Source organism: Ambystoma mexicanum, chromosome 1p (assembly GCF_040938575.1).
Source record: "Ambystoma mexicanum isolate Mex_15411 chromosome 1p, UKY_AmexF1_1, whole genome shotgun sequence".
Taxonomy (NCBI): Eukaryota; Metazoa; Chordata; class Amphibia; order Caudata; family Ambystomatidae; genus Ambystoma; species Ambystoma mexicanum.
The window spans coordinates 584,732,352-584,757,951 of NC_090921.1; positions in this window are offsets into that span (position 1 = coordinate 584,732,352).

Consider the following 25,600-nt stretch of genomic DNA (forward strand, 5'->3'; position numbering starts at 1 on the left):
TGTCCAGCATTTACATTTTTTTTAATTTTTATTGTTCAGTTTAACATAAACTTTTTAACAATTTCCGTTATACATTCAGCAAGCACCTGATAAAATCGACCAAAGTTCCTCTAAATCCTCATTAACAATAGGTTTAGGGCTGCTCCGGTAGCCATTTTGGAACCGGTTGTTCTAGACAGTTACATTTCCTGTATCATCTCAAGCTTCACAAAGATCGCTTCCAAAAATGTTTTCAGGGTGAACACAATTTTAGAGTTTTGCCCTCCATACAAGGTCTTCCACCAAAGTTTTGTATCCAGCCCAATACTTTGAAACAATTTGTTATACAAATGAATCGATCTAAGGTCTTTTAGGCTGGGGCAAAACAATGTTTGAGGTTCTAAAGATTTGCTTGGAGCTCCACAGAGACAGCATTTTCACACCGATTGTTTGTCTCTGTATCTCTTTAGTGTAGTTTTGGTGTGGAGAACGTTCAACCTGAATCTTAAAAAGAGGTCTCGCTGCTTACTATTTGGGAACTTTTTCAGGTATCACAGTAAAATGTTTAATTGGCCACAGTTAATTTTGGAGAGCGTATCAGTAATGGAGCTGGCTCTTATTCCTATGTAGCCCGCCAATCAGCCCAAAGTATCTTTTTGACACTGTCGTGATAAGCTTCTAGGAGCTTGCAGTAACCTGCACTTGCACTAACCTACTGAGCTACCTTGTGTGTATTAGAGTTTATTCGAAGCGGGGAGGAAAATGCTGAAATCAGCCAGGCCTCTCTGACTTGGTGAGCCTGCACGCTTGTAAGGGGTTAACTGCGAAGGCCCTTCTTGAAGACATAAACATCTAGCTTTTGCAAGAGGCTCTACGCAGCCCTTGGGAGGCAGGCACAGCTTTGCACAGCCTTACTCGTCTTCGCTCTGCGAGTCAGGTGCATTGATAACACATGAATGTCAGGCCTTCCCAAAACAACGTGCACAAAGCCTGGGAGCCAAGACTGGCTGTTTCCAGTCTTGTAACTTTCCAGGCGAAAACATGTTTACTTCCCGGAAGGGTGAGCCTAGAAGCTTCTCGAAGAGCTGGTGCGTCATAGTGATTGACGTGCAGCCCCTAATAAGAGAACTATACCTGGGCCAGTGAGGGAGGGACTCATGCTGGGTTGTTGGTGAAACGCGTGTACGAAGAGGAACAGCGCCTGGACGACCAGCCGTGCACTATCTGGCCCGAGACTCCTAGCATCACATCCCTGCTCTGGTGTAGGACTGTGGGGGGCTTGGCCAGTCCTCCCCTCCTCTCTTGAGGAGTGCCGGGCACCTGTAGCGGCGAGGGTCCAGGGTGTGATCTGATCCTACCTTCATCAACATTATCTAGGAGCGTAAGACAAAATAATTGCATATTCATCTGTGACTGACAATTGGCATTATACAGCTTGCACTTTCACTCCCATTTTATTGTAAAATGCTGCTTAGTTCTCATTAGACACTGTAGAAAATAAATGCAAGCATCATATATTCTGTGTGATTGGCTTTCTTCCAGACAAAGTTCATCGTGCTTTTGCATAAACTTACTTGTGTGGGAAGGTGATTAGGAGTGATTTTATTGCACTAAGCGCTGGTCCCAGGGAGGTGCAGGTTCTCCTTTTTCACTACAGACACACATTGGGTTCTTACATAGGTTATATTTTGACGTCCCCAAGCCCTGTAATATTGTTAAAGACAGGTTTTTCCATTGACCCAGGGCCCTGTCCGTCATATCAGGGTCTTTGGTCTTAATAATCTCCAGTTGGGGTAGAATTTTTGGCAAGATGGTGTTTCTGAACAGCTGCAGAGTTTTCCATGTCACTCTCACATAGAGTGACGGCAGGCCTAGCTCGTGTCTTATAACTGCCACAGGTGTAGTCTTTTGGAGATGAAGTATCCAATTCCAGACGTAACCTTCCAGATAATCTCACCACTCCCAACTGAGACCAAGACAAGTCTCTGCCACATAGGTGAGAAGCGGGGAAACATTTTGGCTGTAGGATATTACAACTGGTTGAAGAGAGAATCTTCTGAATCTTTTATTGATGGTTATTCCCTGCAACGTCAAATATTTGCCTTTCCACTTCAAACAGTCACTCCACACCTTTTCTCCACTTGCTGAGCTAAGAATTAGCCCAAGGTATTTCATCTCTTGTGAGGAGACCAAATGTTTCCCATTCAGGGACCAACTTTCTTTCTTCGCCTTGTTTCTCTTCACCGCTCCAAATACCATTACTTCCGACTTTGATGCGTTGATCTTCAGACAGTTTTCTTTGATGTATTCCTGCAGAATATCCAGTTTCCTCTGCAGGCCAATCTGGGTCTGGTCCATTAGCACCATATCGTCGGCACAGAGTAGCCATCCCAGCACTGTTTCATTTATCTTTGCTGGAAAAGATGTTTTTTTCGCCAGATTGGTTTTTAGATCCTCAACAAAAAAGTTAAATAATTTTGGGGCTAGTGGACATCCTAGTTTCAGCCCTTTCATAGGGCCTCATTACGAGTTTGGCGGTAAGGTACGGCCCTTATCGGCATGGAGCAAATACTGTGTCCGTGTTGCCTCAAGGCCGCTATTAGAGGGCGATTGGGAGTATGCGGGCACGAGTTTTGCGTCATGCCGGTAACGACATTTCGGCCATGCCGTAAAAGGGTGAAAAATCGCCCTTACCGGCATTGTGCGAAGCGCAGATAGCTCCACCGCCATCCAAGCCATCAGCATTAGCGGTAACCGCAATTAGTGGTCACTGCTAATAAGCGGAACCGCAACTAGCGTCATCGCACAGGAACGGGAAAGAGCACGGCGGCCATCTTTAAAAACACAATCCATTGCCATCCTCTGTAACCAGGAGCCATCTCACCACCACACCTCTACCACACCTCTACCACTACCTGCAGCATCTCACCATGCCCAACGCACTGAAGATAAGTTCAGAGCGCTTGCTCAAGGAGCGCTTCTCACCAGACAAGCTGAATATGCTGGCCGAGATGCTGCAAGAACATGCAGATGTCGTATTCTCCACCACCATGTCCCGACCTGCAGTGCAGCGGAAGAAGGAGATATGGGCGGAGGTGGCGCAGAAGGTAAGTGCCGTTGGCACCACCCCCGCTCCCCTAGAGATTTCCAGAAGCGCTGGGATGACCTGCGCTTACGCGTGCGGAACATCCTCTCGGCCAACCGCAAGCAGGCGATGGCAACAGGTGGAGGTGCGGACTCCCCCATTACGATGCAACCCTGGGAGGAGATCTGTGCATGCACCATTGGGATGGAGGCTATTATGGGAGTGGGGGACATGGAGCGAGGAGCCCCGTCATCGGCCGATGCAGGTAGGTGTCCCAAATGAAACACTGCAAAGACCAACACGATGATGTCCCCCTGAACTGACAGTGCAATGATGGAAAGCAGGGTCCACCAGACACATATTTGCAAGACTGCCTACAGGAAGTGCACAGCACCATCTTGTCCACATACATGATGCACCTCATATATGTCTCATCACAGACGCATCCCTGCATCACCCTCCCAAAAGCCAAGCAACCTGTATGTCACTACCCCAATGCCAATCAACTGCCATTCCATATCAATGCAGCTACACCAATGCATGCCTGATGCATGTACACCCATCACTAATCCTCTCCCTCTCTTGGTCCCCCACAGGCACGCCATCAGACAGCGATGACCAGGACCCCAGGGAGGATGCTGCAACACCACACAAGAAGGCCAGGGGCATGGAGGGAGAAAACCGCCCCTCTACATCAAGGGGACGAGGGCAACCTGGACTAACGTGGAAGGGCAAGACAACCTGAGAACCCACAGCACCAATTTGCACTACAGCTCCCACCACAGCACCCACCCAAGCCACCAACACACTGGAGCCAGTGGCAGAAGGCACTGTATCGGCTGCCAGCAGTACTGTGGGGGAGACAGCTGCCACTGCAGCCGTGTCCGATGACAAGGCAGATGTTCTGCCACATGGCACAACCACCGCTACAGGCCCCCCGCATTCACCACACCTCTCCCTATCCAGCATACACAACAGCAACAGCCATGAGCTGTCTCCTGGGGAGTCATGGCCCGGTAGTTTCAGCCCCACGACAACCGTGCATGATGAACCATCCATGCCGGTAGCACCCCATACATCCACCAGTGTCCCAAACAGCCAAGAGGGAATCAGGGCTATCCAGAAGCGGCAGGAGGGGTTGACAGGGCTGTTGACACAGCACATCATGAAATGTGGCCGGGCAAGGGATGAGATAAGGGAATGTGCCTCATCCCTCAAATCTGTAATTGAGACCTCCTCAAAGGACATATGCAGTTAATTGGCAGCAGTGCGGCAGGTCCTCTTCCAAATGGTGGCAGCAATGGAGGCCATGCGTCCGGCACAGGTGGAAGAACAAGCTGGGACATCCTCCAATGCCAGCTCCACTAAGTCCAGCCCCCTGCGTAGGTCTGGGCGGAACCTGCGCAGGTCGGACAGGGGTCCACCTGCTGCCGGAAGAGGAGAAGGGCTGTAGGTTCAGCCAGGCATTCTGATCACATGTGGACTTATGGTGCATGCCAGTGCACAACATGTGTGGGGAAGTTGAGGGGGGAGGCGGAGGGGAGAGAGGGTGTGCGGGGTAGTTGAGGGGTGAGTTGGAGGAGGGAGTGGGTGTGTTGGGTGGAGGGCTTGTGCCCTTGATTTGTTACATAATCGGAATACACCTGTTGTGAAATCTGAATTCAAATGTGCGGGCATTGCTTATTGTGTACGTGTGCTTTATTGGTGAACAGTCTACAGTGTCCATGTCCCTGCAACACCCAGTGCCCTGAGTTCCACCTCCATGTCACACTCCCAATCCATGTGTGCTAGAAACATTGGTCAATCAGACTCTGACGCATGGCACGTCCCTCCTGTGCATCACTGCCTCCCTGAAGTGCACCCCCATCTCCACCCTCCTCCTCCTCATCGTCCGGTGGTTTCAGTTCAGTGTCAGGGGGCAGTGGCACATTCCATCTGATGCACATATTGTGTAGAATGACACATGCCATGACGATCTTGCCCACCTTCTCATGGCCGTACAGGAGTGCCCCACCAGACCTGCTGAGGCAGCGAAACCGTGCCCTCAAGAGGCCAAATGTCTGCTCAATCACCACACGGGTACGTGTATGCGCGCGATTGTAGTCCTCCTCGTGCCTGTTCTGCGGGTTCCGGAATGGGGTAAGGAGCCACCTCTTCAAGGTACAGCCTGCATCACCTGCATGTGGGCAACAATGATTATGTGTAAGTCCTCACATCATATGGGACCTGTATCAATGACACCATAGCATGCATTCATTTCCTGTATGCACCCACAGATCCATGCATGAATAGGGACACATGATGTGACTGCTATGTGTGTATTCCTCTTACAGACAGGTGTGCGTGCCATCGTCTAGTGGGTGCAGTGGGGACCAATTCCTTGTGAGTGCTCATGCACTGTGGTAGTCCACAATGGTTGTTCCCATGATCTGGGTGATGTGCAGTGATATGTATGCTACCATCCTGTCAACGTTGATGGAAGCGACATGATGATCTCACTATGCACGACAAATGGTGACATGCTGTTTTTGTGGACCTCTGTGTTGGTGTAGGGGTGTGTTCATGTATTTTGCCCTCATGTGGCTCCTTTGTACGCAGTAATGGAGACCTGTCCTTTTTGATGACGGTATTTGGTGCTGTGCATTGGCCATCCTAATTGCTTGTCGCTGCATTGTGCTGTGGGGGCTACGGTCTGATTATGTGCAGTGTACATGTTGATGGCTATGTAATGGTTGTTGCACTGCATTCTTTTCGTGGTAGTGCAGTTTACGTCTTGCATTTTGTGGTCAGGTGTCGGGTCAAGTCTGTTCTGCTTTGGTGTATGAGCATTGTACATCCTCTCAGGTATTCTCAGCCAGGTGACGTATGCATCTCTCCCCCCATCTCAGCCAGGTGACGTATGCATCTCTCCCCCCCCATCTCAGCCGGGCGACGTATGCATCTCTCGCCCCCATCTCAGCCAGGTGACGTCACCTAACCACAATGCATTACCATGAGCCTGACATGCAACTCACCGAGAAGCCAGGATCTGTGCCCTGCATGTCGCTCCATGTAGCGTGGTATCGTGGAGTTCCGCATGACCATTGAATCATGGGTTGATCCGGGAAATCGGGCACAACAATGTGTGATGATCTTGTTTGAGTCACATGCCATTTGCACGTTGATGGAGTGGTATAACTTACGGTTGCAGTACACTTCCTCCATGGCATTTGGGACCACCAATTCGACATGGGTGCAGTCGATGGCGCCAATGCAACCAGGGATACCGGCCAGTGAATGGAAACCAACTTTGATGTTGGAGATCTCCTGAGCTGTCCGTGGTAGGTAAATGTGGTCGCCTGTGTGCTTCAGGAGGGCATTGACTTGGTTCAGCGTTCGTGAGAATAATGGTTGTGATAAGCCATGCATGTGCCCCACTGTGTGCTGGTAGGTGCCTGTGGCCAGGAAGTGGTTGTTAACTGTCCTGTCGTTTGTCCTTCTTAGGTTCTTTTTAGTATGCAACATTCTCCCCACCTCAGTGATCTTCTGCGTTATTGGCTGACGTTCCGAGTTGGATTTCGATATAAGCGTTTCCATCAGGCTTCTGGGTTTCTGGGGGTTGGACACTTGGGTTGGCCAAGCCCTTTGTCTCAGTCTTTTTTCCACCATAGTGAGGAGTGGGGTTGGGGAGCTTTCCTCTCATATAGTTGAAGGATTTCTGTCAAAAATTATTTTGACGTCTGCAGTTGGGGTTTGTCCCTTCTTACCCCCACCCCCCTTGTGCTGTCTTACTCATCTTCGTATACCGACGGGTCCATTAAATCCACCTCCTCTTCCTCCACCTCATGCAGAACTATATCCGTTGTTAAGGGATCTCTACTACCTGAGCGTGGAGTATGAAAGATTGATTGAGGTGGGGTGGCGGCATTCACTCTTCTGAGTAGCAGTTTGGGTGGGCTTTTTATTGGTGTTTTTTTATATTTCTCAGGAAACTCCTAGAGACGCACTGCTTTGTGGATGCAAGTTTCATCACGTTTTTTGATTTTTTTCAGTTGATCATTTGCCTTGTCCCAAGTGTTTATACATCCTCTAGGTTTACTTTGATCAAAAATAGTAAAGGTGTTTTTTTTTTGCATTCCTCGGCTGTTGAGATTTTTCTTGCTCCAGTGAGGCTGATTCGACCCCACTGTCTGTCCTATCTTGCTTGCTGGGGCAAGGCCTCAGAGTTACTCCCAACTCCAAAGTCGGTGGAGGCTTAGTTTGACCATTTGCCAAAAGGCATAGGTCTCCGATGGGGTTATGAATCATCACGGTTTCCCCCCTTTTCGATGGCCGCACCTCGAGATCCTGCATTTGCAGAGTTGGATCTGGGTTCTCCGCCTCCTCCCTTTTATCCTCTGATGAGTCCAGTTGTCGAAGTGGGTGGAAGCGGTTGGGAGCGGTGCTCCTCTACTTTTTTATTATAGGTTTTACTGTTCCTATACTTATATTTTAAAATGAAACCGTTCCAGAATAGTTTAGTTTTAAAATAAAAGTGTAGTGAGAAGTTGAAACCTGCACTTCAGTGCACTGTACTGAACATTCCCTTAAACAGCAGGTGTGTTTGTTTGGGGGGTTGGATTGTGCATGGGAGTGGTTGTGGTTATGGGGTTTGTGGGGAGCAGGGGCAGGCCAGCAGAGAACATAGTTCCACTACTTCATTTCGTACACTTCCACCAATGGATGAGTCCTGATCATCCCGCTGTTTTGTTTGATGTTGATAAATGGTGACAATTGCCTTGACGACCTCCAAGAATATACCTTTATCCGTCTTGGCGTCCTGTAAGGAGTCAATCAAAAATGTCAGTATGACCACTTCCAATTCCTTTTCTCTTCCCCTTTTCTCCTTTATAGATTCTATAAAGGACTCCACATGTATTAATTTGGAATTTATCAATGCTATCAGCGTTTTCTGGTCCCTATAATTCTTGTGCAAGTTCTCATATAGTTTCAGGTATGGAGCCCAAGAGATGGTTACTGCTGAGAGGATTGCGTCTTGCAGGTTGGTTGCCCAGCTGGGTTGGGAATTTATGTTCTCTGTAGTTGTGTTCGGGTCTTATATCTTCCGTTCTTTCAACTTCTTTTTATTTTTTGTTATATTAGGGCTATCTTCCAGTTCTGAATCCATCTCTGCAACATTGGAGTATCGCGCTTCAAGTGGGGGAATTGCCATTTTGGGTTTGATGGCAACAGCTGACTTAAGTTCTGTGGAAGCTTCTGAGGTCTTGGGCTTTACCCCGTCCGGGCTGACGTCACTAGGCCAATGCCCCTGTTGTGCCACTCATCATCCTTCTTTCTTGTTTTTTCAGTCGGTATGAGGTTGACCCCCTCGAGGTCCTTGCTATTCATGTGATGGTTGCGCTTCCCCTTTTTGGGCTTATATCTTTACATAGTTGAAGGGCCAGCTCAGCCAGATCTCTACTAATGCAAGCAGCCTGCGGTGTGCTGTCTCCGAGGTCGGTTAACAGGGAACGTCTCCTCCTTGATTATTCTACCAGGTCCAGGTGGTCTTCCCAGTCAATGCTGGCCTTTTCAGGGTCCCCATGTGCCACGTCCAAACTTGCCAGCAGCCTGGTCCGGACGCCACTATTCGATCTTTTCTGAAGGCAGAAGCATATTCGTTTGTTGCTGAATGGGGTACAGAACAGTTGAAAGGATCAGAGATTTACAGATCGGATCCCAAGGGAACTTGTGTTTGTTCTGTCTGTGGAGGCCAGATCGTCATCGCCCACCATGTTAAACCCTATCTGGGTAGACTCCTATCTTGTAGGGCCATCCGGTTGGGTTGGTGGATTATGCACTGTGCCGTTTATCTTGGAGGTACTAGGATTTGTCCCTAATTTAAACAGCACTTCTTTTCCTGGTTAGGGCTCATCTCCTCCACTAACAGCTCCCCAAATCCCAGACTCCACTCAGGAGGGCTTCGTCCGAGGGTTCATCCCAGGAAGGCTCCCTGGGGGTCTACACCCATCTGGGGCCGCAATTCAGGCTCGGCTCTTGCCTCTATTATCGGCTTCTAAAGGGTCAGGTTTTTTAAAGAGGGCTGTGGGGCTTGTGGCCACTTGAGTTTCCCCACATCGGAGACTGAGTGGCATCTTTTTTTGAATAGAGGTACCACTTTTGGTGCTTTGTTAACATTTCTTTTCCAAGCTTCCCTGGCCAGCAAGGACAGTTCTGTGGATGCAAGGGCATCCTTCAACTCATTGCCCTGTTTTGTTTGGGTTCTGGGAGCTTGCGTTTGATCTTCATATGCATCTCAATTTACTTTTAGACTCAACAGGGTTGATTCCATTGGATCTGATGTGTCATAGGCATTTCGAAATTCGGTTCCATCCTCCATTGCCTCCACTAGGAGACGGGCTTCTACAATAAACTTGCTTGTTTCAGCTTCTACTGGGCTGGGATTTACTAACTTTAAAGTCTTTTTCTGGGGGCTTGCAGCCTCTGCTAGCAGGAACCAGGGGATTGTCAGTGGTATTCCTGGTAGGGCCAAGATCCAATTGGCCCTCTGTTGCCAAGTCCCCCGAGGGTAGATCTAGATGGACTACGGCTTCCGTACAAACCAAGCAATCTGTCGGGGAACTTTTTTTAAATACCAGAGGTGCCAGAGATTCATTTGAACCGTTCGTATCAAACCTTTTGCTGGTAGATTGCAAGGAACATTTCTCTGCCACAGAGACAGGTACAGAGACCGGGACAAGGGTCTTATAGTTCAGACGTACCTGTCTGCAGGTTCGGAGGCCGCAGTTCTGGTTAAGCTCCGCTTCCACGGGGCTTCGGTTTGTTACAGAGGGAGTGTTTATTTATTCCACCATTGAAATGACAGAAAGACTGTCCAAACATATACGCCAACAGCATCAGCAGTGTTCGTGCAGTTACTGAACACTCAGAAAACTCTCTGTGACGATCCGCGTCAGAGGTAGTGTTTATATATTCCACAGTTGAAATGGCAGTTGAAATGGCAGTTGAAATGGCAGAAAGACCGTCCAAACGTGTACGCCAACAGCACCAGCAGTGTTCTTGCAGTCACTGAACACTCAGCAAACACTCTGCGATGCTCTGTGTCAGAGGTAGTGTTTATATATTCCACAGTTGAAATGGCAGTTGAAATGGCAGAAAGACTGTCCAAACGTGTACGCCAATAGCACCAGCAGTGTTCTTGCAGTTACTAACACTCAGAAAACCTTTGTGGTGTCCAGCATTTCACTGCAAATGATCCTGCTAGGAGCTCTAGACAATTTATGTGAAGGTTCAATTCTTCTTCTGACCATCTACCCCCTGTTGACAGATCTCCACATCTGGCTCCCCATCCCCACCTGCTGGCATTGGATTCTATCACTAGGTCCGGCAATAAGCCAAATATAGCCCTTCCATTCCAGGCATCCATGTCTTGTAACCACCATTCCAGTTCCTCCTTTGCTTCTATAGAGACGGGTATCCTTTACTCGTAGGATGCGCCCCTCCTGATGTGTTGGATTTTTAGTCCCTGAAGGGCCCTGTAATGTCATAGGCCCGGGAATATCGACTGAATTGATGAAGCCAGGCATCCCACTAGCCTTGCTAGCTCTCTCAGAGATATCATCTCTGATGCTAACCCGTTCCATATCGCTGTCTTCATATTGTTCACTTTGTTCAGAGGGAGGTTTAACATTCCCTGAACAGTGTCTAATCTGAAGCCCAGAAATTCCATCTTCTGATCTGCCTGTAGGCTTGATTTCTCCCAGTTGTATGTTGAAAGAGGTCTAACGTGACTTCTACTTGCTCCTTGATCAGCATTCTGTCCTGGCACATTATGCAAATGTTAGCCTGAAGGGTAGGCAAGTGAACTCCTGTACTGGGGAGACCCCCGGCTGGCCCATAGAGCTGAGGTTTGCTCCTGGGTACTTTAAGACGAGATAGCTGCACCATGAGATGGATGGGGGTGCAGATTCATTACTCCAACACCAATCAATAAGGACAACTCAATGTTTTGGCCAAAGGGAGTCCGTTTAATGACAAGTACAAAAAACGGGGAGTCATGGGAATCAGCAGTGATGCGATAGTCCGTCTCGCTTCAACTCCAACGAACGTTATAGATATACAAGTTGTAACATTTATACTCAAAACTCATCATCATCAACATGCAATTCTATGGTTAGGAAAAGGTAACTTTACTATAGGTACTATATCTGTATATCGTAACAGAGTGAGGGGATTGGATAAGCACTATCAGGTGGGCATCTAAGACCTTCCTTCTAACATTACTATTTTAGACGTCACTAAGAGTATGACGTCCCATTGGTTCTGCTATCTATACGACCCTAGATTATTTGGTCCATTGTGATTGGGTTGGCTTTAACCCCATGCATACATTTCCACTTTACTTAGCAGCACGCAGAATGGTCAACCATGTGCAGGGTGCCTACGATTCACCCGGCCTCTTTCAATCAATCAATATTTTAGTGGCTAAGTGTCAATTAATTTGCTGTGGTTGGCCTCAGAACTGTATCTTCTTGTCTGGAAAAGTTATGAAACCTTAGTCTGGGCGGCTGCCAAGCATAGGCGTGAACCCGTGCTACTTCTCGCTCGGGTGGTCACGTGCTACTCACACCGTGAATCTGCCGAGCTTCCCTCAATTTGTGCATTTATTTCTTATTCAGCTTGCTACCTGCCTCCGCCTCCTTATCTCAACCTTCCAAAGATAGGATATTCTGTTCTTAACTTTCAATTATGCGAAGCTACTGTTCATTTCTTCTATTGTTCTGACCTTGGCTCTTCCTGGCGCAAGTTGTATCTGCTGAGTTTCGATTCAGCCGTCTCTTCTCGTTTAGCTAGAATCCAAATCTTGTCCTGCTTAGCCCCTAGTAACCTGAGTTGATTCTGCTTTTTATGTAAAGTGGACTCGCACTTATATAACTGTGCTTCGTTTTGAGGTAGACTATGTATAATGGTGCATGCCGCTCTATTCTTCTACCTATCATAGCAAGCCGCACTGTTTTCTTAGCTTTCTTGCGGTTTCAAGCATATGTACAGGCGTTAGCTGGCTGAATGTCTTCATCCTGCTTACAGCTTAACTCTCTTTCGTTTTGATAGCTTCCTAACATTTTTAGGTTCACGGTATCTTTATTCATGGCATTTCGTCTCCTTGTCTCATCCTTGGGTCGTCATATCTTTTATCTGTGAGTCCGTCTGGGCCCTCGTGACGTCACCATTCGTCTTCCATTAAGGCCTTCTGCTTTCTTCCAGGACGGTACTTGGGCAATCTTCATTTCGTTTCATTTGCTGGTAGGGTTGTCTCAATGGATACCTTACTGTCCATGGTTTTCTGGGTATCAGTATTTCAACAGGTGTTGTTCTTCCGATAGGCACCGGGCAGAGCCCTACTTCGGCTCTCTGCTGGTTTATTTGCTCATCATATGTCACATATTTTGGTGTGAACGTTCCTGGTACTTCAAAATGGGCGATGGAAGTGCAGGCTTTATTCGGGACCTCCTCTACACTCCCCCCTATGGGCGATTCATCGACCACTTCCGCTTCCGCCTTTGGATTCATCTTACTTGGTTCCTCTGTACTGATCTTCACTTCATCGTCTGGGTTCATTCCTTCTTCATCTTCTGGGTTTGTACATGATGGTTTGAAGAAGTGTCTCTTTGGAGTCCATATCTTTATTACTCTTTTTAGGCTTCCTGCTGTTCTTACATGTTCGTCTTTATTCCATTTCATCAGTTGACATTGTCCATTTGGGCTGCAGTAAATCCATTTCCCCACATCATTTCTGCGTTTCCTGGGATAAAGAAACTTTGTACCTTCTGGTGCATGCTTGCTGGCCTTCACAAAGTCTCTTATTTCATCATCAGTTAGATCTCTGGGCTTCCATCCTGGTCCGACATCAATCATGATCTTCATCCCTATGACTTTTTTCGTAGTTTTCTGGCATTGTGAGATTATTATCTTGATAACACAGAATCCTAGCAATATCATCACTAGCAGGGATCCCAGGAACTTGAATATGTCTGCCATCCATTGTGGGACCCGTGAGAAGAGTGATCCAAACCAGCTGTCATCATCAGCTTCGTCAGTTTCGTTGATCATCTGGTTCTGTAGCTTCGTCACTATAACTATAGCTTCTGTTAAAGTTCCATTTTCTTCGTCGTGAGAAGGTATAAATTTGCAACATGATTCTCCAATTCTTTCACAAACTCCTCTATCCATAGCTGTGATCATGTCAAGGACATATCTGTTCTGGAGAGTCATCAGTCGGATTGCTCTTAACTCTTCCTTAATCGCATTAAATCCTTTTATGGTCGTGTTGATGGTCTGCAGTAACTCCCATCTGGTTATCTGCAACCATTAAATATTTACTCCAACTTGGATTCTTGGTACGAAGATCGTTGTGAACACTGATGAGGTGAGGCTGAACAGCCTGTGTTCATATGGGATTGCATGAAATGCTTCTTCTGATTTAGCAGAGAAGTAGTTTTCTCTCTTCATTCGAGTTATCAGTTCCACAGATCTTTTCTTCCCCAGGTGAGCATCTGCTTTCGGGAAACTGTCAATATATAAATCCCTTTTCGGGATTACTAATGCTGGAATGTGGACATTCACTATTGTGCACATGCCGCCCCAGTTTTCAGCAAGTCTGCCTTGGATCCGAATGCACAATAATGATCCATAATCACTGCAGTTCCATGATCCATTCCTTGAGCATCAAAATGTCTTCCACAGTTCTGATTTTCTCCCATCTTCCTTGTGCCATTGTTCCTGAAGCATAATTGTGGGCTTTCTAGGGGCACTATCTGCAAGGGTCCTCCTCTGTCTTCGACCCATGTGTCGTGATCTGGGCAAAATCTTCCTCGGGGCCAGCCCTTTGAGAGCAAAAAATACCCAATTCAGCCCAAAATACAGGTTCTATTGTGCTGAGCAGTGATCTCATGCTAGTGACAAATGACACCTTCAAATAAGTTTTAGCATATTTATTCTAAGCAGTGAATTTCATATACATTTGGGATTCAAGTTAGAGAATATTACAAAGCATAAAACTTAGAGAAATGAACTTAGATAAATATAGAGAAACATAGAGAAATATAGAAACATAGAGAAACACAGTCTTACGTCCCTTTAATCAGCACTGGGAGACCCTGGCCCTCATAAGCTAGCTGTAAACAAGCCTCGCTCAGAGAACAGTGCTGCAGGACGCCGTCAGAGCCAATTCCGGGCACTTGACCTTGCACGAACCAAGTCCACAGGACGATCTCCCCCCGAGTCATGGGAGCATGGATATTTTATAATCTCGTGCTGCCCGTCCATGACGCACAGTTCCAGAACTTTCCCTGTGCAAAATATAGGCTGGCTCATGGAAAAAACCCAACTCTGTTAATTTCCACTGCTCCGTCTGAGCCCCACCCTGGCTCCCATCTGCGAAAGCTCAGGAATGTCTTATCAGTGCCTTCCCAGAGAAAAGGAAGATTAGCTTGGGGCCAGGGCTACCGTTAGTGAGGCTGAATATTCTAAGGGAAGCAGGGATGTATTAACCCCATCTGCAAGCTCTAAAAGGCATGCACTCATAGCTTAGTGTTTATAGCGCTTAAGACTGGCTATCTAAGCGCTATATAGGTGCCATAATGTTCCAAACACTCCAAAAATACCTATTAGCTACAGAGCTAGGGCCCTCTCCCTGCCTGTCTATCAACAATGCATAATGTGACCTATCACTCATACTAGGCCTGCATATTCCTTGTAGCTCACTACTGCATAATGGAAGTGCTACAACAGACTACTGTCAGCATTTTTAGCACATACTTTGAATACACTATTGGCTTTCAGCGGCTAATGCTGTCATCTAAAGCCCTGATTGGCAAGGTTGCAATTTCGTGTATCACTACATTCCACCCCTATTCAACGTGTGTGCGACAAATGCTGACTAATACCTATCAATATAGTATTTAGTGCAGTGATAAAGACCTTGGGGCTTTGCAAGAGGTTTAAGCAAACTACCTTCTAGCGGTTAGTTAGCGTGGCATGCAAGGTAAAACACTACCTAAACAAAAATGTACACAAAGTGAACAGTGACATATAACCTTGCCAAAACCTGGCCTACACAAAAATACCTACACAAAGTGAACATGGACATTTACTCTAGCCAAAACCTGGCCTACACAAAAATACCTAAATAATTATTGTATAACTGATTGTCAGTTAAAAAGCAGCATGCAGTTAAAATGTCAAGGCAATCCAGTGTAGTCTAATCTACAATGCACTATTGCATTTATGTATGGTTACCAATTCTAAAACCTGGCAGCCTTTCACTCTAAGGGCCTACCCTCCCCCTGATCCCAGGGCATTCAAACGTGACTATGGGCTGTGTGACTAGACACTTCCCCCATGTATGTGGAACCCAACCAGAAACCATCTAATTTCGTGAACAAGGTGAACCCATGGTCACCAGGTTGTCTAAATAAAAACAATTCTACTAATTTACATCAAGCATGGCATGTGTTATTCATGCAATCAAAAGCAAGCAATTCAATCCATATGTATGCCGGTAACTGTAGCTCTGCGTGCCAGTGTGTGGAGGATGGTCGCCCCCACTCAGTAAAAAGCCAACACCTGCTGATTAAACAATGTTTGCCATACAATGCATCGTGTGTATTTAGCAGTCTTGTTGATCTGCCCTATGGCAGAAAAAATGTCTTCATACCTAAAATTCTGCCATCTCCAGTGGTTGCCAATACTTGTAGCAGTGTTGGGTGTATCAATAGGCCCCACTAGGCCTGAAGTTCTATAGCAGAGCTGGCATCAGAACCCATAGTGGCTAGCTTATTGTGCACAGTTTCTATGTCACAAGCATATAAAGCTCCTGCAATTAATGAATCCAGCTCCCTAGCTACGCGCACTCTAGTAATGGGCCATAGAAATGGACTCCATTTGTAGCAGCTTGGTAGTACTAAGGAAACATTGCCTCATGATAAACCTATGTCTAAGTGTATCACTGTAATAATGGAGGTGTGCATTACCAGCCTACAATTTACATGTTGCCTTACTACTGGAAAATCTAACATGTTCACAGTGTCTACCTATTGTGACTTGGAGAATACCCTTCTTCAAGTGGGATATCTACCATATACAATATTGGTTTTTGCCACAAACACCATACTACCCTCCGGCAGTGGCTGTTTCATCACACCATTGTGTAAAATGCATTTAGTCAAGTTATAGTCCATAAAATCTTGGCGAGAGCACTCGCTGCAGTTCTTGGTCAGAAAAACATCACATTAAACAAATTTAAACAAATCGTTGTATCCATTCACTGAAACATTTGGGCCTATGACTTCATAGACACCAGTCATATGAGTCAGTGACAAAAGATGTCTGACAATGTGCCAGGCCAGTACGCTAGCAATTCCATGTGGATACTCATTTGTAGCGCTTTTCCAAAGAATTATTCCAAATGTCTACAATCAAAAAGGTGACTCTTTGCATTAGTGTGCTGGAGACAGCTGTCCCCACAAAAACATGAAACTGGTTGGTTTAACAAAAAAACGTGTCACACTATGTGTCATAAAATCAAACATCAAGTCAGTCATGGTTTCATTTACCTGCCTTAAGCTGGCTGTAAAAGTATCCAGTGTTTCGAAGGTTACCATCTCAAATTAGAGCTCACACACTTGGCAGCATTACTTCAATTAAGAATCTTAACCTACGCACAGGACTTTGATGTGCACACTCATCCTATCTCAAAATAAATTACACTCCTGCTTGCATAATTCTGCTGCCCCAACAATTCATAAATCATTTTCCTGCCTACGTGCAACGTAGAAGTTTTTTTTTTTCAAAAAGCAAAACATCTCTGGTTAAAGCAATTCAGTTGGAAGAGCAAAACCATTTCGTTTTTTTCAGATTCATCTCAAAAGGTGCATTTAAAAACCATTTTTCAATGTGTTAGCATTCAATTGCTGTGTCACACAGCTGTTTGTGGTGCATGATGTTACAGTCCACAACTCATTGTCCATAGTTCTTTAAACAAGAAAGGCAAGCCATGTCAATTAAGTTATTTCCAGCAACTGAATCATTTGAATGTGTAGCATCAAATATTTGATAATTAGCCAAGTCTGCACCGTGCCAGTTCAGCAAAAGTTATTACTCTGTTGGACACCTTTCGCAGGTTGCAGAACAAATAGCAGCATGGAGCGCGGTGCAGGACACGTTTAAAGTTGACTCGCATCTCACAGTAACTCGCATATTTTCTGAGATCAGTGTCACCCACATACTGCACACATTTACGCCAATAAGGACACGCTATTGTCTTGCTTTTTTGCCTAGGCAAAATACAAACAGAAATGTTAGGATGCCATTAAAAGTACAATGTCATTATTCATCAATATCGGCGTTATCCACCCCTTCCCTGAACACCACCCCCATCTTCAGAAAGTCTCATCAGGTAACTACACACTTTGTCATTGCTACTGCAATTATTTATCACCCTTCTGCATGTTTCTGGGGGCTTATTTACACTCAACCATACGGGGTGTAACTGCCTAATCACAAACTCATTTGTGCAATGCAATCATAGTTGGTCAATGGTACCTCATACTGATCTGTGCTTTTACAAAAGCCATATAATAAGTACCCAGGTCGCACAATGCTTTTCTTTTTCACCAAAGTGATCACGAATGCCAGGCGCCAACTTGCTTCCAGTGTCTCATGATCTTGATTTAGTTTGCCCTGCTGGCATCACTCCATTTTTCAAAGGTAAAGTCTTTCAGTCCAATGCCGCCTGCAGTTGCACAAGCAGCTTTGTTTATTTTTCTCCATACAGCTAGTGTCTTTCAAGCCTCTGGTTTTTCACTTGTAATTTTCTCAAAGGGTGTTTGCTGTTTCTTGAACCACCCCTTTGAGCGCAATAGTCTAAGTCAGTTTCTTTTGTTGCTTCAACAAATCATTCATTCTTGCACTAAGCCGTGAGGCTTCTGGATCATGGCTAATGTGCAGTGTTCAGGTTGTACTCCAAAGCCCCGCTCTGCATGTTGTCTCTTGCAAAACGGCTAAGCACTTTTGTCAGTTTTGCTTCCATCTGGAATGCCATAATGTCTTTGTCAGTTACTCCATCCCTGGCAATGTAGCTTGCAGTTTGCCAGATGTGTATTTTCTCTTCTCAAAGCGCCTAGAGGTTTCTTCTCCAGTGCACAGCGCTTTACTTCAGTTCACATCACATGGTGCATGGGAATGCAGCTTGCACAGCAATAGCGTTTCATTTCACATCACATCACATGCTGCATGGGAATGCGGTTTGCACAGTAATGTCTGTTGGAATGGGCAGCTGTCTTTTCTTAGCCCATTCACAGATGCACAGGTTCTCCAAATGTTCAGATGTGATGTGCCCGTCTGCCATCCTGCATGCAGCGTTTGTTTTCCTTCCAGTGTTACTGGGCAAATTCTTTACTTCTGATCAGTTCTGTTATTGCATGCCGTTAGAAAGTCTCTTTTCTGCCTTTGCACCCCCTTCCTCAGTTTTCTGCTCACTGACGGTCTTTTCACAGGGGAAGGAATGCAGGAATGTCATTGTTTATCTTCCGCGTGCACCTGGCAGCGCCATGAGCACGCAGCAAGCTTATCTCTTTGCTCTATAACTCTTACACTGTGGCGGCTTCAATGGAAAGGCACTCGTTTCAGACAGTTCATACAGATTAACTCTTTCTTGCACTGCTCTTGTCTAGCAACTCAGAAAAACTCTCATATCTGAAGCATCATTTCACTAAACAGAAGTGCAGTATTCTGCTTTTGTCTGCCTTCCTTTTGCGCACCTCGCCCAAGACAGCTTCAAGGCACAAGCTCTGCACACACAGCAAGACTCTTATTTTCAAAAGAGGCACTTTTCTTGTCATCAGATTCTACTCCATGTAATTTTGCAAAATGTCAAAGCGTCTTTAGCCTGTTTTAAACTGATTAATGTCTCATTTAAAAGCGTACGTTTTTTTTTTCTCTTCTTCTTCCTCGTAGTTTTGTATTTTTGCTTCACAAGCGCAATCCAATGCAATGTGCGATTTTTCAAGAGAACCCGTAACCTACTAAATCTTTGTGCTATCTTATCACACACAGATTTTTCATTCTGTTGTACCATTGTCAGAATATAACCACTTATTTCAGTGCATTTAAAAATAAATGCCATGTTTAGTGCAGCTCCCTGCACGGTTTTTTCCTGCAAGAACAACCCACACTCTGTATTGCTTGTGGGCTGTTAAATGTGTCAACAACATGTTTCACCATGTACCACAGTCAACAGGTCACTATTTCCAAATCATACATCACTTATAAGGCAACAGTACAAATCCATGGCATAGCGTGGGAACAGTCAAAAATACTCCAGGGGCAATTTAGAGGCAATTTAGAAAAATATAAATTGTTTATTCCCCCCAAACCATTGCAAACTGATTCTGCAATTTCAAATCAATACACAAAAATCGAAAATCCAAATAACATCACTCACTTTCTTTTTTAAGTGAGTCTCTCACCCATTATAAGCATGGCACAGCTTAAAATGCAATATAACCATTTTAGTGTGTTTCCTTTAAACAGAATTCGCCACCACTAGCACATGGAATTTACAGTTGCCAAAAGAAAAACAAACCCTTTAGGCTCTCAGCACAGATGTTACTCATTCTCCTAAGCACGGCTCATTCCCCACGTTATTTTTCAGGAATGTCAACACTTCAAAAGCATACATCAAAAAAAAGTGAACCTTCGCCTCTGAACATTACAGCCCCCCACTCGCTAGCACACTGGGGCTGAGTCAATGGTTAAATTACTATTCACAATTTGCATGTCAAATCCTTGCAACTATTTTTCCCTGCCCTCATGACAGAATAGAGTTGAGAACTCCGTCTCACTTTGCATTTCAAATTACAACTTTAAACTGGGGAAACCGCATGATAAAATTCTTTCCTAATTGAACATACATCTTTCTTGACCATTCATCGGAGCGCTTTAAACAAAGCCATTTCCCACTTGTTTATCGCCTTGTACTCCCTTGGCTCCATTCCCAAGCAATAAGTCAGTCACGACTGATTTACTGAAGGGAGTCTTAACCACACAAGCTATCGGCCACGGCAAGCCGACACAACGCTGCTGTCTTTTGAAGTCTCAGAGCTGCAGTGAGACCCCCAAGGAAATGTGACAGCCTGCTCTTCACTCTACACTGTGTTCTCTCACACAATTTGTCATTTCACAGCAAGGCACTGCTCTTCACAAATCCCACCGCTGCCACCAAATGTTGTGATCTGGGCAAAATCTTCCTCGGGGCCAGCCCTTTGAGAGCAAAAAATACCCAATTCAGCCCAAAATACAGGTTCTATTGTGCTGAGCAGTGATCTCATGCTAGTGACAAATGACACCTTCAAATAAGTTTTAGCATATTTATTCTAAGCAGTGAATTTCATATACATTTGGGATTCAAGTTAGAGAATATTACAAAGCATAAAACTAAGAGAAATGAACTTAGATAAACATAGAGAAACATAGAGAAATATAGAAACATAGAGAAACACAGTCTTACGTCGCTTTAATCAGCACTGGGAGACCCTGGCCCTCATAAGCTAGCTGTAAACAAGCCCCGCTCAGAGAACAGTGCTGCAGGATGCCGTCAGAGCCAATTCCGGGCACTTGACCTTGCACGAACCAAGTCCACAGGACGATCTCCTCCCGAGTCATGGGAGCATGGATATTTTATAATCTTGTGCTGCCCGTCCATGACGCACAGTTCCAGAACTTTCCCTGTGCAAAATATAGGCTGGCTCATGGAAAAAACCCAACTCTGTTAATTTCCACTGCTCCGTCTGAGCCCCACCCTGGCTCCCATCTGCGAAAGCTCAGGAATGTCTTATCAGTGCCTTCCCAGAGAAAAGGAAGATTAGCTTGGGGCCAGGGCTACCGTTAGTGAGGCTGAATATTCTAAGGGAAGCAGGGATGTATTAACCCCATCTGCAAGCTCTAAAAGGCATGCACTCATAGCTTAGTGTTTATAGCGCTTAAGACTGGCTATCTAAGCACTATATAGGTGCCATAATGTTCCAAACACTCCAAAAATACCTATTAGCTACAGAGCTAGGGCCCTCTCCCTGCCTGTCTATCAACAATGCATAATGTGACCTATCACTCATACTAGGCCTGAATATTCCTTGTAGCTCACTACTGCATAATGGAAGTGCTACAACAGACTACTGTCAGCATTTTTAGCACATACTTTGAATACACTATTGGCTTTCAGCGGCTAATGCTGTCATCTAAAGCCCTGATTGGCAAGGTTGCAATTTCGTGTATCACTACACCATGTCAGCAGCTTTGCAAGTTTTGGCCATACTGGCTTGCACAGTATTCTCGAATTTTCAATTGCTTCCTTGCAGGCTCCAAGGACCATCCATGCTCGGGAGATCACTACTCCTTTCTCCCATCCGTCTGGTGAAAGCACTGTTCCCCAAATCTGCTTTTGGCTTCTGTTTTTCCAAATCTGACCTCTTCTGGTGTTTTTCCTTGACGTTTAGTCTAGGGTTCATTTCCCATCATATACCTGATCACAGGATTCCCAGTATGAGCTCTGTTTCTTGTATTAATGTCCTGGACATAATCATCTTCATCATGATACGCTTTTTCAGTTGCCCATATCAATCAGGCATTACTTCCCTTGAACTGGCCTCTGGTCTTACACATTGCTATGTGTGAGAGACAGTGTGCTGTCGGGACATCAATTTCTACAGCTACAAAGATCTTAGACTTCCCCATGCTGTATGGTAGGTGTGCACAAACAAAGCTTTCTCCTCCAGAATTTCGTCTTCCGACCTCCTTCATGTGCTGATACCAAATGTTGTTTCCCAGATGTGCTGTGCTGTCCAGGTAATCGTTTAGTTCATTGTCATCTCCATGCATACTTCTTTTGATTCTCAATGTTTTCTTGTAGTTGGCTATGATGACATCCCTGAATGCATCGGTAAGGCTTTTTCTTGCTGGAGGATTCTCAGGGATCCTGGTCCATGGTGCAGGTCTCTTCATCTGTACCAATGGGGTAGGTGGGAGTTTTGCAATTCTCTCTGTAGTGATACACGAAATTGCAACCTTGCCAATCAGGGCTTTAGATGACAGCATTAGCCGCTGAAAGCCAATAGTGTATTCAAGGTATGTGCTAAAAATGCTGACAGTAGTCTGTTGTAGCACTTCCATTATGCAGTAGTGAGCTACAAGGAATATGCAGGCCTAGTATGAAATAGGTCAAATTAAGCATTGTTGATAGACAGGCAGGGAGGGCCCCTAGCTATGTAGCTAATAGGTATTTTTGGAGTGTTTGGAACATCATGGCACCTATATAGCGCTTAGATAGCCAGTCTTAAGCGCTATAAACACTAAGCTATGAGTGCATGCCTTTTAGAGCTTGCAGATGGGGTTAATACATCCCTGCTTCCCTTAGAATATTCAGCCTCACTAACGGTAGGCCTGGCTCCAAGCTAATCTTCCTTTTCTCTGGGAAGGTACTGATAAGACATTCCTCAGCCAGCGCAGATGGGAACCAAGGGAGGGGGTAGGAGCGAGCAGGGAGCATCTCAGAGAGAGCTGGGTTTTTTCCATGAACCAGCCTCACAGAGAAAGTTCTGGAACTATGCGTCATGGTGACTGACAGCAAGAGATTATAAAACATCCATGCACACAAGGGATCAGGGGGAGATCGCCTGTGGACTTGATTCGTGTACAGTCAGGTGCCCGGAATTGGCTCTCACGGTGTCCTCCAGCCTTGTTTTTCTATGAGCGGGGCTTGTTTTACAGCTAGCTTATGAGAAACCCAGGTCTCCCAGGGCTGAGATTAAGGGACGTAAGACTGTGTTTCTCTATGTTTCTCTATATTTCTCTATGTTTCTCTATGTTTATCTAAGTTCCATGTTTCACTATATTTTGCATTGCTCTTTGTTTTATGCTTTGTAATATTCTCTAACTTGAATCCCAAATGTATATGAAATTCACTGCTTAGAATAAATATGCTAATAACACTTTGAGGGTGTCATTTGTCACTAGCATGAGATCACTGCTCAGCACAATAGAACCTGTATTTTGGGCTGAATTGGGTATTTTTGCTCTCAAAGGGCTGGCCCCGAGGAAGATTTTGCCCAATATCAAGACACTCTCCTTCTCTTGTTGCATCTTTTTTCTGCTGGTTATAAATGCCCATACCAACCACCAGCCTGACGCTGGTCCAATGTCTGGTTGCGTCTTAGAACTAGTACTTGTCTGTGTCGGAACATGTGTGTTTGGTAATACAGTCTCTGTGGTTTTGTTCTGCAGTTCCTCTTGTAGTTTCCTCGCTCTGGTTATGTATGGGAATAATGAGTCTACTATCAGTTGTGTCCGTGCAGAGAGTTTCTCTGAGGCGGCTCTTGTTTTCTTAAGAGTTTCTGATATGACTGCTTCTGTTGGTTTTTCTCTTAACTGTTCTTGTTTTCCCACAACATCTTCTGTGAAGTTCCTCCTGGCAGGCAGTCTCTTCTTCTCTGCTGCTTTCGTTTGTGGTTCTGGGGTCATTGATACTAGGCCTGTTTCATGTGCATTCATTGTTTGTGTGCGTGTAGTTGTCAGTGTTTTTACTTCATTCATTTCATGCCGACCCTGTCTCCGGCCTTTCTTTTAATTCATTACCATAAGTGTGTGTGTATTGTTGCTAATCACATCCATTTCAAGTTCATTTACTCCACCATCAGATTTTCTAGGGACTGGAATGACTATATAAGGTCTGGGTGCTTTTGTGGGTTTCATGCGTGCATCATCAGGTGGGTGCACTGAAATTGGAATGCTTTTTGCACCAATGAAGAATGCAGTTCTGATCATTTCTGACAATAAAATAATGATGAATATAATGCATAGGTACATTATGCCCTTGTAAGTCAGGCAACAGCTTTTTCTTCGAGAGAAGCGGGGGTGCCTCTCTGCTTGTGGCTGGACCCCCATCTCGATCATCTGCCAAATGTCAATGTTATTACTCCTTCACCCAATATCATTCTTCGAGTTCTGTGTCAAGAGTGTCAGGTGCTCCACAAGTGTCCCCCGTCTTGTGAGTGACAATTGTCTTTTATTTCCGGATACAGTTCCTTTGCTAGACTATGAGAAAAAATCAATTAAAATAATACTTCAGTAAGTCACTTGTACTGTGCGTGTTCAAAGTACGTAAGCTCCCAATCCACTCCTTTGATTTGCTTCAGTCCTGAGGACATATTGTATGCTGTTCAAATATGATGAAATAAGGAAAAATAACAACACATATGTCGTGATCTGGGCAAAATCTTCCTCGGGGCCAGCCCTTTGAGAACAAAAAATACCCAATTCAGCCCAAAATACAGGTTCTATTGTGCTGAGCAGTGATCTCATGCTAGTGACAAATGACACCTTCAAATAAGTTTTAGCATATTTATTCTAAGCAGTGAATTTCATATACATTTGGGATTCAAGTTAGAGAATATTACAAAGCATAAAACTTAGAGAAATGCAAAATATAGTGAAACATGGAACTTAGATAAACATAGAGAAACATAGAGAAATATAGAGAAACATAGAGAAACACAGTCTTACGTCCCTTTAATCAGCACTGGGAGACCCTGGCCCTCATAAGCTAGCTGTAAACAAGCCCCGCTCAGAGAACAGTGCTGCAGGACGCCGTCAGAGCCAATTCCGGGCACTTGACCTTGCACGAACCAAGTCCACAGGACGATCTCCCCCCGAGTCATGGGAGCATGGATATTTTATAATCTCGTGCTGCCCGTCCATGACGCACAGTTCCAGAACTTTCCCTGTGCAAAATATAGGCTGGCTCATGGAAAAAACCCAACTCTGTTAATTTCCACTGCTCCGTCTGAGCCCCACCCTGGCTCCCATCTGCGAAAGCTCAGGAATGTCTTATCAGTGCCTTCCCAGAGAAAGGGAAGATTAGCTTGGGGCCAGGGCTACCGTTAGTGAGGCTGAATATTCTAAGGGAAGCAGGGATGTATTAACCCCATCTGCAAGCTCTAAAAGGCATGCACTCATAGCTTAGTGTTTATAGCGCTTAAGACTGGCTATCTAAGCGCTATATAGGTGCCATAATGTTCCAAACACTCCAAAAATACCTATTAGCTACAGAGCTAGGGCCCTCTCCCTGCCTGTCTATCAACAATGCATAATGTGACCTATCACTCATACTAGGCCTGCATATTCCTTGTAGCTCACTACTGCATAATGGAAGTGCTACAACAGACTACTGTCAGCATTTTTAGCACATACTTTGAATACACTATTGGCTTTCAGCGGCTAATGCTGTCATCTAAAGCCCTGATTGGCAAGGTTGCAATTTCGTGTATCACTACATTCCACCCCTATTCAACGTGTGTGCGACAAATGCTGACTAATACCTATCAATATAGTATTTAGTGCAGTGATAAAGACCTTGGGGCTTTGCAAGAGGTTTAAGCAAACTACCTTCTAGCGGTTAGTTAGCGTGGCATGCAAGGTAAAACACTACCGAAACAAAAATGTACACAA